Genomic DNA, 12,469 nt, shown 5'->3' with positions numbered 1-12,469 from the left:
TAGTCATCAGTGACTTGGGAGTAGTTTTGAGGAAAGAAAGGGAAGACAGTCTAGAACTGCTAGGGATACGGGTGAACCTTTCAAGAAGTTTGTTGTGGGACCTCAGATTGTCTGGTACAAGTGAGAGGGGAGAAGCATGGTGAGAAGTTCGTAGAGAAGAGATCTGAAATCCTTATCAGAAGATACAAATTAATAAAAGTAGCAGGATCACTGGGCAGTGCAGCACTGAGACCCTTGGAGAGGGTGATGGGGGAGAAGGATCATCAGTCTCATATGAAACTGGAGTTCTGCCGAGTCAGATCACTGAGAGGACAGAAAGACAAGGGGATGAAGGATTAAGTGAGCATTACTAACATGTCAGCTCTTGGAACTGTTGGTGAGGAAAATACTTCCTCCACCCTCTTAGGTTCAGTTATTGGGAATCTGCCAATTAAATTGACAAAAGCAGATAACCATGAGAAAAAAACATTTAAATAGCTTTCCAGGAATGATGTACACATGTGAGAGTTGGACCGTAAACAAGGCTGAGTGCTGAAGAATTGATGCTTTCAAACTGTGGTGCTGGAGAAGACTCTTGAGAGTCCCTTGGACTGCAAGGAGAACAAACCAGTCAATCCTAAAGGAGATCAACCCTGAATATTCATTGGAAGGACTGATGCTGAAGCTCCAATACTTTGGCCACTTGATGGGAAGAGCTGACTTACTGGAAAAGGCCCTGATGCTGTGAAAGATTGTGGCCGGAGGAGAAGGGGGTGACAGAGGATGAGCTAGTTAGATGGCATCTTCGACTAAATGGACATTGAGTTTGAGCAAACTCCGGGAGATGGTGAAGGACAGGGAAGCCTGGCATGTTGCAGTCCATGGGGTCGCAAAGAGATGGACGTGACTGAGCGACAGAACAATAACAACCACGTGAAGAGGTTCACAAAGAAATGTGACTTGAGGGGGTGACTACAACCGGGAGTTGATATACTACTTAGTAAATGCCAGGGAGTAGGAGATAAAGGCATCTTCTGAAAAACAGGTGACTTGGGGAAGGAGGGGCACTTATAACAAAAAACATTTAGGAAATATAAATGGTACCTTAGGAGGATATATGGGAGATAGGGGAGTTTTGCGAAAATGTCTGGCGCTTGGAACTTTTCTCTCATTTTAACACGGTTTCCAAAAGTAAATCAGAAGTCAATTAAAACCAATTCAAATGCATTTCTTTTTATAGCTGAATAATATACAGCTTCTTTATCCATTCATCTGTTGATGGACATCTAGGTTACTTCCATGTCCTAGCTATTGTAAATAGTGCTGCAGTGAACACTGGGGTACATGTGTCTTTTTGGAATTTGCTGTATGATGCAGGGAACCCAAAGTTGGTGCTTTGTGACAACCTAGAAGGGTGGAATGGGGAGGAAGGTGACAGGGAGGTTCAAGAGGGAGGGGACATATGCATACCTATGGCCGATTCAAGTCAATGTATGGCAGAAACCATCACAATATTGTAAAGTAATTATCCTCTAATTAAAAATAAATTTTTTAAAAAAGTTAATTCATTGCAAAGGCAAAAACTCAGGCAAAACTTATTTCTTCATGAGGAAGACCTATGAATCCATGTTTACAGTTACATATAGTAAGTTTTATGCCACTGTTAAGTTGTAGTACATCAAAACATTGATGGTAGCCATAACATTGATGGTAGCCATAAGTATCTAAATCTTTAGATCTATATATAGTGATAAAAACTAGAAAATACAAAAAAGCTATCAATCAACACCACTAAATATTAATGACAAGTCTGGTTGTTTGGGTGCTGTTTAAACAGCTGATACTAGGGTTTGAGTTCATAAAGGGCCGCTCAAATGGTAAAGAATCCACCTGCAATTCAGGTGACCTGGGTTTGATCCCTGGGACTGGAAGATCCCCTGGAGAAGGGAATGGCTCCCTGCTCCAGTATTCTTGCCTGGAGAATTCCATGGACAGAGGAGCCTGGCGGGCTCGTCCATGGGATCACAAAGAGTCGACATGGCTGAGTGACTAACAGTATCACTTTGAATATGGAAAACTCAACAGTGCTGGCTTTTAAGTCTGCTAAGTTAGATGCAGAGAAACATCACTTAAAATACCATATACAAAAAAAAAAAAATACCATATACATTGTTATCATACACACATAATATGAAAATATTTTCCTTTAATAAAGAATTTCTCATCAGGTTTAATGGGAAACAATGAAAACTTCATGTAAACAGTCCTGTAGGGAAACTTTTACTACTCATCATTCAAATCATATCTTTTTTCTTCAAAGTCTGTACATATTCTTGTGATGTTTTCCATAGTAGGTCCTCATATACATTTGACCCATCTGTAGATCCTCAAGGAGACACTCTAAAGGAATTAGATGCAAATTCAGCATCAACTGGAAGGAAAAGGAAAGAATTATATTCTTTACCTAAAATACCTGAGTTAACTAAGTGTTAGTTAAGAAAATAACAAAACAAAATTGAGACCTTTCCAAGTGTTCCGAAGAATGAAATATATCTATAGATGACACAACACAAAAAACAAGATTACAGTTATATAATCCGCTCATGGTCGCACGTGTGGCTGAGTATCAGGGCTTCTGGTTTTCTCATTCTTCATTCATTTACTCGATAACTACGTGCAGAGGTGCTGTGACAAGCACTGGAATTACAAGATGAAGGTGACCCAGTCCACCCTGAAAAATGATATGCCCTAAACTGGAAAAATACATGAACAGCCGATTTCCACACAGAGTCATAAATACTAAGACAGATATAAAAGATGGCACAAGGAGCACTCAAAAGGGACAGCCAGCCTTGTGTCAGTACTGCCAGCTTTTTGATGGAGGTGATATGTAAGTAGCTATCTGAAGGACAGGAGAAAGTACAAGAGGTAGAGGGGAGAAACATGTACAAAGACCGGAGGTGAGGAAGCACACCTGTGGGATCCTACACAGTCTGGCTGGTTAGATGCAGAGTTGAGGGGCAGAGGAGGGTGGTAGAGAGATAAGGGCAACTACTTTGGCAGGACCCAAACTGATGTGGGTGTTTGGAGCTTTTCCTGAGCGTGAAAGATAAACTGGTGACAAAGTCAACGACAGAGGAGTTTTAAAGTCACCACCAAGTGACAGCTACACAAACATGACTGCTTCAGCCTGGGTTCCTAACCGTAACCACTATCAGACACTTGAGACGCTGATGAACTCCACGTATTCTGAGAATAGTGTCAGGGTGTAGGCGGATAGTTCCACAGGGATGGAGGCAGCAGAAGAAGGAAATAGCAGAAATAAAAGAAATACCTAGACCTTTTGGGCTTGTTTTTCAAGCAATGGAACATGGTGAATAAATGAGGAAGAAGGAATTTTTCACTATGACTGCTCATGCTCTCACATTTTTCATTAGCTATATGTAAGAAAAAATATTTAAGATAGCAACTGTTATCCAAACAATGGAAAGAGATGCCACTGACTGTTTACCATGTATTTCAGAAATCGATGTCTAAATTTAATTCATACGTTTTGGCAACATACCTTCTTCTAGTTCTCTAGTTATATCCTGTCCAACTCCTGCTGCATCTGAAATAAGTCAAATATTATGTTTAAGTTAAACGAGATATTATCATAGGAATGACATATAATTTCCTACATGTGACATTTAAATAATACTTTGAGACTAGACCTAACTTAAAGATTACTTAGGTAGAAAAATAATCACATAAATAAAAGAAAATGAATTCCTACTTATTCTGCTTTTAGATAACAGAGAACATATATATGGAATGCTATTTAGATTAATCTGATAAAAAGTATAATAAATATCAGTCTATTGAGTACACATAATTTCAGAGAATTAGGGAATGACCCATAATCCTGGTAATGATGCACAAGATCACCATCTTCTCCCTTAACAGCTCCTGCCCTAAATATGTACTTCGAAGACCTTTATTTTGATTTCTAGGTGAGGATCATGTTCAAATGAAGTAGTTTGAAGTCAAATATTAATAAGAAGAACACATCTGCAGTTTTCTTTAAACTTTTCCATTTAGCGAGACATAGAAAGGTGAGAAAATCATACACAAGAAAACAATGTACCGGCAAGTTTTAATTCTAAAGGTGTTTAGCGAGAAGGATTCTCTCACAGTGTTAGTTTCTGAACTATGTCCCATAGAAGGGGAAGGTCCCATGGGGGTCACTGAAGGGTTGAGGAACAGAGAAGTCACAGCTGCACGGTCTCTGGCCACTCCTTTAGCTAAATGACTCTATACTTGTCTCTTTTATATAATATGGTTCTGTGCAGAAGGTTTTTTTTAAAAGAAAGATTGTTTTTAAGGTACGAGAGTCATTGATGTAGTCAAAGTTACAATTCTACAAAAGAGTCTAGGGTCCTATGCCAGCTACTTCCTCAGATTAAGAAAACACATATAGATTTTTAACTATAACATAGAGAAAATGAATATGTAAAACCTTGTTAACATAGTTCAGTAATGCTTGTGGCATTTAATAAATGTTTTAAATTATATGTCTTAAATGTGTGAACAAAAATAAATATCAAACTCCTATTTGTAGCAGTCGATATAGTTAATTTTTAAAGCATAGATATTTTTTAAACACAGGACAGGAAACTTGAAAATCTTTAGTTGAATCAAGCAGGCCAAAACTGAAGAGATGAGTTTTAAAAGGATGTTCATTTCCTCCTGATAAAACCTGGTTTATTAAAATGAGTCAGCACAATGAATTATCCACATTTTGAGTTATTTAGGACAAAATTTAAAACACAAATAAGATCTCTCTTTACTATTTAGCCTACTTCTATCCGAGCTCTCATCGTTAATTGCTATATACAAAAAGTATGAGTGTAATCTCAACTATAAATCTGGTCAGAAATTACAGATGAACTTCATTTCCTTAGCCTGAAGTTTCAAGGGGAGGACTTATACTCCTACCCTCCTCATGAGAAGCAAGGAGATTTACAAAAAATATTTTTCTGAGCAATTGTAGAATGTTTCTAAATTTGTAGTTCAAGCAAACATGAAAAAATTTTAAATGAAGCTCACTTTTGTCTCTATCTCAACAATATACAGCCTTGACGTACTCCTTTTCCTATTTGGAACCAGTCTATTTTTCCATGTCCAGTTCTAACTGTTGCTTCCTGACCTGCATACAGGTTTCTCAAGAGGCAGGTCAGGTGGTCTGGTATTCCCATCCTATTCTAAATCCTTTCAGAATTTTCCACAGTTTATTGTGATCCACACAGTCAAAGGCTTTGGCATAGTCAATAAAGCAGATAGTTTTTTGGAACTCTCTTCCTTTTTCCATGATCCAGCATATGTTGGCAATTTGACCTCTGGTTCCTCTGCCTTTTCTAAAACCAGCTTGAACATCTGGAAGTTCACGGTTCACATATTGCTGAAGCCTGGCTTGGAGAATTTTGAGCATTACTTTACTAGCGTGCGAGATGAGTGCAATTGTGTGGTAGTTTGAGCATTCTTTGCATTGCCTTTCTTTGGGATTGGAATGAAAACTGATCTTTTCAGTCCTGTGGCCACTACTGAGTTTTCCAAATTTGCTGGTATATTGACTGCAGCACTTTCACAGCATCATCTTTCAGGATTTGAAATAGCTCAATTGGAATTCCATCACCTCCACTAGCTTTGTTCGTAGTGATGCTTTCTAAGGCCCACTTGACTTCACATTCCAGGATGTCTGGCTCTAGGTGAGTGATCACACTATCGTGATTATCTTGGTCGTGAAGATCTTTTTTGTACAGTTCTTCTGTGTATTCTTGCCACCTCTTCTTAATATCTTCTGCTTCTGTTAGGTCCATACGTGTCTGTCCTTTGTTGTGACTATCTTTGCATGAAATGTTCCCTTGGTATCTCTGATTTTCTTGAAGAGATCTCTAGTCGTTCCCATTCTGTTGTTTTCCTCTATTTCTTTGCATTGATCGCTGAGGAAGGCTTTCTTATCTCTTCTTGCTATTCTTTGGAACTCTGCATTCAGATGCTTATATCTTTCCTTTTCTCCTTTGCTTTTCGCTTCTCTTTTCACAGCTATTTGTAAGGCCTCCCCAGGCAGCCATTTTGCTTTTTTGCAATTCTTTTCCATGGGGATGGTCTTGATCCCTGTCTCCTGTACAGTGTCACGAACCTCCGTCCATAGTTCATCAGGCATTCTGTCCATCAGATCTAATCCCTTAAATCTATTTCTCACTTCCACTGTATAATGATAAAGGATTTGATTTAGGTCATACCTGAATGGTCTAGTGGTTTTCCCTACTTTCTTCAATTTAAGTCTGAATTTGGCAATAAGGAGTTTATGGTCTGAGCTACAGTCAGCTCCCGGTCTTGTTTTTGCTGACTGTACAGAGCTTTTCCATCTTTGGCTGCAAAGAATATAATCAATCTGATTTCGGTGTTGACCATCTGGTGATGTCCATGTGTAGAGTCTTCTCTTGTGTTGTTGGAAGAGGGTGTTATGACCAGTGCATTCTCTTGGCAAAACTCTTATTAGTCTTTGCCCTGCTTCCTTCCGTATTCCAAGGCCAAATTTGCCTGTTACTCCAGGTGTTTCTTAACTTCCTTCTTTTGCATTCCAGTCCCCTATAATGAAAAGGACATCTTTTTTGGGTGTTAGTTCTAAAAGGTCTTGTAGGTCTTCATAGAACCGTTCAGCTTCTTCAGCATTACTTGTTGGGGCATAGATTTGGATTACTGTGATATTGAATGGTTTGCCTTGGAAACGAACAGAGATCATTCTGTTGTTTTTGAGATTGCATCCAAGTACTGCATTACGGACTCTTTAGTTGACCATGATGGCTACTCCATTTCTTCTAAGGGATTCCTGCCCACAGTAGTGGATATAGTGGTCATCTGAGTTAAATTCACCCATTCCAGTCCATTTCAGTTCGATGATTCCTAGAATGTCGATGTTCACTCTTGCCATCTCCTGTTTGACCACTTCCAATTTGCCTTGATTCATGGACCTAACATTCCAGGTTCCTATGCAATATTGCTCTTTACAGCACAATTCCCTAAATGATTTGCATTTTTTAAGTTGCCATATAGTAAATGGAATGTCCCACTAAACTGTTTGAGCACTGAAAGCACAGAGCAGACCTCCTGTAAACAATGGTAGTTGTAAACATGTTCTAAAGAAGTACACATGTGTCTGGGGCTCCTCAACTAACAAGTCACAGTTGGGAGAGGAGAGAAAGGGCGTCAGAGAGAAAGGGATGTGGCCTCACAATGATATCTGCTGCCCTCTGGGACACACCTGCCTCCAGGGAAGAGTTCAGGGATGAAGAAACACCCCATCCCTCAAAGCCACGTTCAAGTATTTGCTTTCACCACCCTAGTATAAATGTTTCACTCGTGACCTCAGAAAAATTAAGCATTTGGCTCTGAGGAATCACCTAGAGCCACAATCTCGAGGGTAGGATGAGAAAGTCATTGGGTGAGACTGAAAAGGGCTAAAACAGCTCCAGGAACAATTTCAAGCATCCCCTGCTTTTCTAAAGTTCATTTTATGTTACTTCACTTCTACGAAGGGCCTACATAGGCACCTGTTTTTCATAATAATAAAAAAAAAAATCTGAAGAGGATTTTTGGTTTCATTTAAAAAGGAAAAAAGCTGAAACGATGTTCAGTGCATCAGTGAGAGGCATCGTGTTCCACAAGCAGGGAGACCGGCCCCACCGAGCTCCTTCCCCGGGAGGGACACCCCACCTCTCAGCGTCAAGTCGCCACACCCCCGAACCTTGTGTGGGAGCACCTGTGCTTTACTTGTGCATATTCATTTTATGCATCTACAAGCAGAACGTGTCCTCGGGTCCCTGCTTCTTTGGTTTATGATGTTTTGGTTTATGAAAGGCTTCCTAGGAATGCTCCGCTTTCAGATAGTAGGGAAACCTGGACTAGGCACTGGAGGTGCTGCGATCTGCCCTTTGCATCTTCCACACCCGCCCTGAGTCAGGTCGCCATGTTATTTTTAGGCACTTTGTGAATTACCCTGCCAGTCACCCCCATGTTCATTTCCCCCGATTTCACAACCATGATTTTATATAGTGTAGGAAAACTTACAAGGATATAGTATTACTAGTTTGACTTCGGGTGCCTTTAGCAGTGACTATCTAGTTAGCTTTCACTTCCTACTCATCTCAGGAACCTGGCTCTATAAAAATTAGGCTTTAGAAACAAATTAATGAACTAAATTTATTTTGTGATTGTGTGTTTTGACTTACGTGTCTAGCTTATTTTCCAATGACTTTCTAACTTTTAGTTCTTCTAGGTAGAGTTTCTTATATTTTTCCAACTCTGCTTGAGAAGTTTTCCTAAATTGTCAATGTTCACTCTTGCCATCTCCTGTTTGACCACTTCCAATTTACCCTGATTCATAGACGTCACATTCCAGGTTCCCATGCAGTATTGTTCTTTACAGCTTCAGACTCTACTTCCATCACCAGTCACATCCAAAACTGGGCGTTGTTTTCGTTTTGGCTCCATCTCTTCATTCTTTCTGGAGTTATTTCTCCACTGATCTCTAGTAGCATATTGAGCACCTATCAACCTGGGGAGTTCATCTTTCAGTATCCTATTTTTTTGCCTTTTCATACTGTTCATGGGGTACTCAAGGCAATAATACTCAAGTGGTTTGCCATTCCCTTCTCCAGCAGACCACGTTGTGTCAGAGTGCTCCAGAATGACCCTTCCACCTTGGGTGGCCCGACATGGCATGGCTCGTCGTTTCATTGAGTTAGACAAGGTTGTGATCCATGTGGTCAGTTTGGTTAGTTTTCTGTGATTGTGGTTTTCATTCTGTCTGCCCTCTGAGGGATAAGGATAGAGGCCTATGGAAGCTTCCTGATGGGAGAGACTGACTGTGGGGTCTTATTCTGATGGGCAGGGCCATGCTCAGTAAGTCTTTCATCCAAGTTTTTGTTGATGAGTGGGCCTGTGTTCTCTCCCTGTTGTTTGGCCTGAGGTCAAACTATGGTAGGGGCAATGACAGTAATGGCCACCTCTTTCAAAAGGACTTGTTCATGCACTGCTGTATTCAGTGCCCCTGACCCCCAGCAGGGCACTGTCGACCCACCCCTCTGCAGGAGACACCTGGACACTCCCAGGCAAGTCTGGCTCAGTCTCTTCTGGGGACACTGCTCCTTTCTCCTGGCTCCTGGTGCACACAAGGCTTTGTTTGTGCCCTCCAAGAGTCTGCACTGGTCATACCAAAACACCCTCTTCCAACAACACAAGAGACGACTCTACACATGGACATCACCAAGTGGTCAATACCAAAGTCTGACTGATTATATCCTTTGCGGCCAAAGATGGATAAGCTCTGTACAATCAGCAAAAAAAAAAAAAAAAAAAAGACCAGGAGCTGACTGGCTCAGATCATGAACTCCTTATTGCCAAATTCAGACTTAAATTGAACAAAGTACAGAAAATCACTAGACCACTCAGGTATGACCTTAATCAAATCCCTTATGATTATATAGTGGAAGTGACAAACAGATTCAAGGGATTAGATCTGATAGACAGTGCCTGAAGAACTGTGGATGGAGGTTTGTGACATTGTACAGGAGGCAGTGATCAAGACCATCCCCAAGAAAAAGAAATGCAGAAAGGCAAAATGGTTGTCTGAGGAGGACTTACACATAGCTAAGAAAAGAAGAGAAGCTAAAGGCAAAGGAGAAAAGAAAAGATAGAATCATCTGAATGCAGAGTTCCAAAGAATAGCAAGGAGAGATAAGAAAGCCTTCCTCAGTGATCAAGGCAAAGAAATAAAGAGAAACAATAGAATGGGAAAGACTAGAGATCTATTCAAGAGAATTTGAGATACCAAGGGAACATTTCACGCAAAGATGGGCACATTAAAGGACAGAAATTGTTGGACCTAACGGAAGCAGAAGATATTAAGAAGAGGTGGCAAGAATACACAGAAGGACTATACAAAAAAGATCTCCATGACTCAGATAACCGTAACAGTGTGATCACTTACCTAGAGCCAGACATCCTGGATTGCAAAGTCAAGTGGGCCTTAGGAAGTGTCACTACAAATAAAGCTAGTGGAGGTGATGGAATTCCAATTGAGTTATTTCAAATCCTATAGATGATGCTTTGAAAGTGGTGCACTCAATACGCCAGCAAATGTGGAAAATTCAGCCGTGGACACAGGACTGGAAAAGGTCAGTTTTCATTCCAATCTCAAAAGCAATGCCAAAGAATGTTCAACCAATTGCACAACTGCACTCATCTCACATGCTAGTAAAGTAATGCTCAAAATTCTTCCAGTGAGGCTTCAACAGTACGTGAAATGAGAACTTCCAGATGCACAAGTTGGATTTAGAAAAGGCAGAGGAACTAGAGGTCAAATTGCCAACATCCGTCTGTTGAATCATAGAAAAAGCAAGAGAATTACAGAAAAACATCTGATTTATTGACTATGTCAAAGCCTTTGACTGTGTAGATCATAACAAACTGTGGAAATTCTTCAAGAGATGGGAATGCCAGACCACCTTACCTGCTTCCTCAGAAACCTGTATGTAGCTCAAGAAGCAACAGTTCGAATCAAACATGGAACAATGGACTGGTTCCAAATTGGGAAAAGATGCATCAAGGCTGTATATTGTCACCTGCTTATTTAACTTCTATGCAGAGTACATCATGCAAAATGCCAGGCTGGAGGAAGTACAAGCTGGAATCAAGATATCTGGGAGTAATATAAATAACCTCAGATATGCAGATGACACCACCCTTATGGCAGACAGCAAAGAGGAACTAAAAGGCTTTTTGAAGAAAGGCAAAGAGGAAAGTGAAAAATCTGGCTTAAAACTCCGCATTCAAAAAACGAAGATCATGGCATCCAGTCCCATCACTTCATGGCATATAGATGGGGAAACAATGAAAACAGTGACAGATTTTATTTTCTTGGGCCCAAAATCACTGCAGATGGTGACTGCAGTCATGAAACTAAAAGACCCTCACTCCTTGGGAGAAAAGCTATGATCAACCTAGACAGCATGTTAAAAAGCAGAAACATTACTTTGCCGACAAAGGTCTGTCTAGTCAAAGCTATGGTTTTTCCAGTAGTCATGGATGCATGTGAAATTTGGACCATCAAGAAAGCTGAGCACCAAAGCATTCATTCTTTTGAATTGTGGTGTTGGAGAAGACTCTTGAGAGGCCCTTGGACTGCAAGGAGATCAAACCAGTCAATCGTAAAGGAAATCAGTCCTAAATATTCATTGGAAGGACTGATGCTGAAGCTGTAGCTCCAATGTGAAGAATTGAGACATTGCCAAAGACCCTGATGCTGGGCGTGATTGAAGGCAGGAAGAGAAGGGGACGACAGATTAAATGGTTGGATGGCATCACCAACTCGATGTACATGAGTTTGAGCAAGCTCTGGGAGTTGGTGATGGACAGAGAAGCCTGGTGTGCTGCAGTCCATGGGGTCACAGAGTCGGACACGACTGAGCAACTGAACTGACACATAAAATACTAAATGCTAGTGAAATTTTTTTAAAGTGTGGCTATATTTACATTTTACTTTCTAAAGATGCTCTAAAATAATTTTCATCAGTGGTTCAAGATATTCCAGGATAAATATCATCTTACTAAAGCAATCTTTGAAAAATCCCCATGCATACCCCAGCTCTTTAAAAAAAAAAAAATCCAACAAAGGAAAAAGCATTCTTTCAGAAACACTGTCTATACAGACGTAGTATTCATTCCTGGTGAAGAGAATAAGCTACAATATTAAAAATGATTCATTCTCAAAAATCTCACAGAAGGGTTAGGATTACAAGAGATACTCAGAATTCTCAATCAAATCATTACTCAAATTTCTAGATTCTAACAGATGTTTGTGTACCAATGTTCAAGGCAGCATTATTAATAACAGCCAGAAAGTGGAAAAACCCTGATTTCATTGACAGAGGAATGAACACACAAAATATTTTCTATATAAAATATTGCTTTTGGACTGGATTGTCACAATCTTTTAAATTAAAATCTTACTACAAAAATCATTAATTTTATGAATTCAGTCCATTTCTTCTCTAAAGAGTAATTAGGCTATTAGTAACAAGCAGTATCAGTAAAAATACCATAAACTTTTTAATCAATGAGACTTTTCACATTGTCCAAAATATTCTTATATATTACTATTAAAAAGTTAAAACTCTTCCTCAGTATGACAGAAATTAAGAGGTTGACTTACCGATCTTATGCTTAACAGGTTTTCCTGAAGCTGTTTGATTCTGCCCGCTTGCTTTTTGACTGTAGTTTGTAACTCGGTATTTTCAATTTCAAGCCTAAAATGCAGATTTTAAAACAATGATTCTCACACATAGGGTTTTTTGTTTAAAGATTTTTTTGAATGTGGACCATTTTTAAAGTCTTTATGGATTTACTGCCATATTGCTTCTGTTTTATGTTTTGGTTTTTTGGCTGG

At 39.7% G+C, this 12,469-nt stretch overlaps 2 protein-coding genes across 5 annotated transcripts in view; one reads left to right on the top strand and one right to left on the bottom strand.

Annotated features, from left to right (window-relative positions):
* LOC109568002 (uncharacterized) overlaps positions 1–12,469 on the top strand; it is a 62,312-nt gene that overhangs the window by 15,368 nt on the left and 34,475 nt on the right. The window lies entirely within an intron of this gene.
* The window catches only part of LOC109567901 (ankyrin repeat domain-containing protein 26-like), a 117,979-nt gene continuing 107,214 nt past the window's right edge, over positions 1,705–12,469 (bottom strand). The window contains exons 22-24 of the mRNA XM_070802004.1: positions 12,236–12,329; positions 3,545–3,589; positions 1,705–2,410 (exon numbers count right to left, since the gene is read on the bottom strand). The gene's annotated coding sequence lies outside the window, so the exon portion shown is untranslated. The remainder of the gene's footprint in view (positions 2,411–3,544; positions 3,590–12,235; positions 12,330–12,469) is intronic.

Source organism: Bos indicus, chromosome 13, assembly GCF_029378745.1.
Source record: "Bos indicus isolate NIAB-ARS_2022 breed Sahiwal x Tharparkar chromosome 13, NIAB-ARS_B.indTharparkar_mat_pri_1.0, whole genome shotgun sequence".
In the NCBI taxonomy this organism is placed as follows: domain Eukaryota; kingdom Metazoa; phylum Chordata; class Mammalia; order Artiodactyla; family Bovidae; genus Bos; species Bos indicus.
The sequence above is the reverse complement of the archived record's forward strand: the minus strand, read 5'-3'. Positions and strand labels throughout refer to the sequence as shown.